Consider the following 2547-nt stretch of genomic DNA (forward strand, 5'->3'; position numbering starts at 1 on the left):
CGCACTAATAACCGACAAAATAACGCAAAAGATGGAAAACATATTAAGTTGTGAGATAAAAAGAGATTAATCTAGTGAAGGTGTTAAATTTAGCGGTAGTAACTTGTAGATTGACATTATATTGATTGTTTCCCACCTTTAGACGTATCAGACGATTTTGAGAAATGCCACTGTCACAGTGACAGTTTTAGTTGACATACTCCTCTGATACGTCTAAAGGTGGGAAACAATCAATATAATATCAATTTATATGTTACTATCGCTAATTTTAACAACTCTACTAGTTTTATTTCTTTTTATCTCACAATTTAATATGTTTTCCATCTGTTGTGCTATGTTGCCAGTTATTAGCGTGCTCATCACTGTATATACATAATATTATGTACATACTATACACACTTATGATGATTTATGTAAATAAAAGTAAATATAGCTGAATATATCTTTATTATTTAAAAAATAAATAAATTCAATTTTTATTCTGATTCCTTTTCCTTGAAAGTTTTTAAGCGATCCCCGGCTCTCCTCAACCATCGTCCAATTTCTTGCTCCGCCACCTTCTTATCACTACATTTTTGACTTTTTATTGCAGCTTCTATAAAGAAAGAATATCAAATTATAAAACTGGATACTTTTGATAAAGAATATTTTATCACAACCATCATCAACTGAAACATTAATTAACCCATGGAAATACACCCATATAAATAAATAATACTGCTAAATGTATGTCTGCCTTGTGTGTCTCCGAAAATCAATTCATTTTTGCAACTGCTCTAAATATTTAGAAATTTAGAAGTGGGTTGTTTTTTACAATAATTTAAAAAAATCTGTTTTAAGACTGATGTCCCTCTAGTACGATTAAATGCTTTATTTTAAGCCCAATAAATTATAGTTAACTGTATAGTACATATCTTTGTTACATAATGCATTTAATTACAGTCAAATGTAGTTTAAATACAGTCAAATTTATGCAGTGCGCAAATGAAAATTCTTCGTGTCAGGAAAACAAATCCTATTAGTGTAAACCCCTTCAATGTCACATTTACTGCAAGACATGTAACCAGAATGACCTTTAGTACATGTAATGTATGCTTTAGCAGGAGCATCACAAATAAAACCTTTAATTTTAATAAAATAAGTTCTACTTTCATATTTCATACCATTATTAATTATTATTTCTATGGCATCTTCTACAAATTTTTCTAAAAATAAATTAGAATCTTTGGGTTTCTCATAACCGTGATATATACCAACTATATCAACTGGCCCCTGTTTCGGATATAAACTGCATAAAATTGGATACACTTGACTGGATGAACTTTTTGAAAGTGGAAGACCATCTATATTAATTAAAATTTCTACAGTATCAAGACACTCTTCTCCAGAATACTGAGACAGTAGTTTTTGCAAACAATTTCTCAATCCAAAATGAATATAGTGACCTGAGTTTATTGGTTGTAGAATAGTTTTCCTTGGAGTGTGTAACACGAGTTCTAGCATCTCGGGGTAATTCAGGATGATATGGTTTTAAAATATTTAACAGGTCATTAATAGCCACATGTGTAATATTATGTTTACAGCACCATTCTTATAAGCTACTGGTAAGACTTTTATGTAGTATCCTCCCTAGTATCACTAATACATTTTTCATCTTCTAATAATATATTCTCATATTCAAAACAGAGTGTGTCTGAAAGAGAGTGTGGTAATGGATGATGTTCTAAATTTTCAAAAACATCCATTGAATTATCATTAGTGTCTGTCATATCCATAGTTTTATTATCTAAACTAGTATTTCACTTTTCACCGAAATATTAAAACTAGATATTTTTTGCACATTCATTTGCTTAAATCGTTTCAATTGCTTTGTAGCATTTTTGTAATGTTTACTATTTGATGACATGTCTAAAATTTAAAATAGATACCTAAATGATGAATTAATAATTGTTAAAATTACCTTTTTATTCACCAATATGAAAAAAAATTCATATTTGAAGTACAAAAACAAGCAAAACTTATGACTCTTAAAGTTTGCCAAATGGTTTTGTTTTAAATATACTTATTTTTTATTTAATTTTATTTATCTAACTTCCTCGCCCACAAAATACATTTTTCAGTATTACTATAATAAGTTAAAAAACACTCACCTCAATAATCTTAAGATAACAGGAAACCACACTAAGCTCCAACACCAAAAATAAGTAAAAAAAATCTAAATGAAACTGTCTTGCAATGAATTATCACATCAAAACTGTACTCGAGGTGGAAGGAAAGTTCCTGTTCCTATTCCTAACCAAATAAATTAGATGGGTTCCCCACCCACTACATAACCTGACATAGCTCTTCTTTCTCATGGTACATACTTGGACGTGATAGTACGTACTCTTCTGTACGTACTGGTATGTACCCCAGTGTACGTACTTAAAACGTACATTTTACATCATGTACGTACAGTACCAAAATTGTACGTACTCAAAACGTACTGTGCTGTTTGGGAGGTTCTCCGGGTGTCGGTTCTGATGGCATATTCGTATTTAGTGACCT

General features: G+C 30.3%; 1 long non-coding RNA gene across 1 annotated transcript; it reads right to left on the reverse strand.

The window, feature by feature from the left end:
• Nucleotides 1–430: 430 nt before the first annotated feature.
• LOC126881471 (uncharacterized) lies at nucleotides 431–2292 on the reverse strand. The gene is made up of 2 exons (XR_007696870.1): nucleotides 2151–2292; nucleotides 431–595 (listed from the first exon to the last, which is right to left on the reverse strand). It is a non-coding gene; the product is annotated as an uncharacterized LOC126881471 (long non-coding RNA).
• Nucleotides 2293–2547: the final 255 nt, after the last annotated feature.

Source organism: Diabrotica virgifera, chromosome 3 (genome assembly GCF_917563875.1).
Source record: "Diabrotica virgifera virgifera chromosome 3, PGI_DIABVI_V3a".
NCBI lineage: Eukaryota > Metazoa > Arthropoda > Insecta > Coleoptera > Chrysomelidae > Diabrotica > Diabrotica virgifera.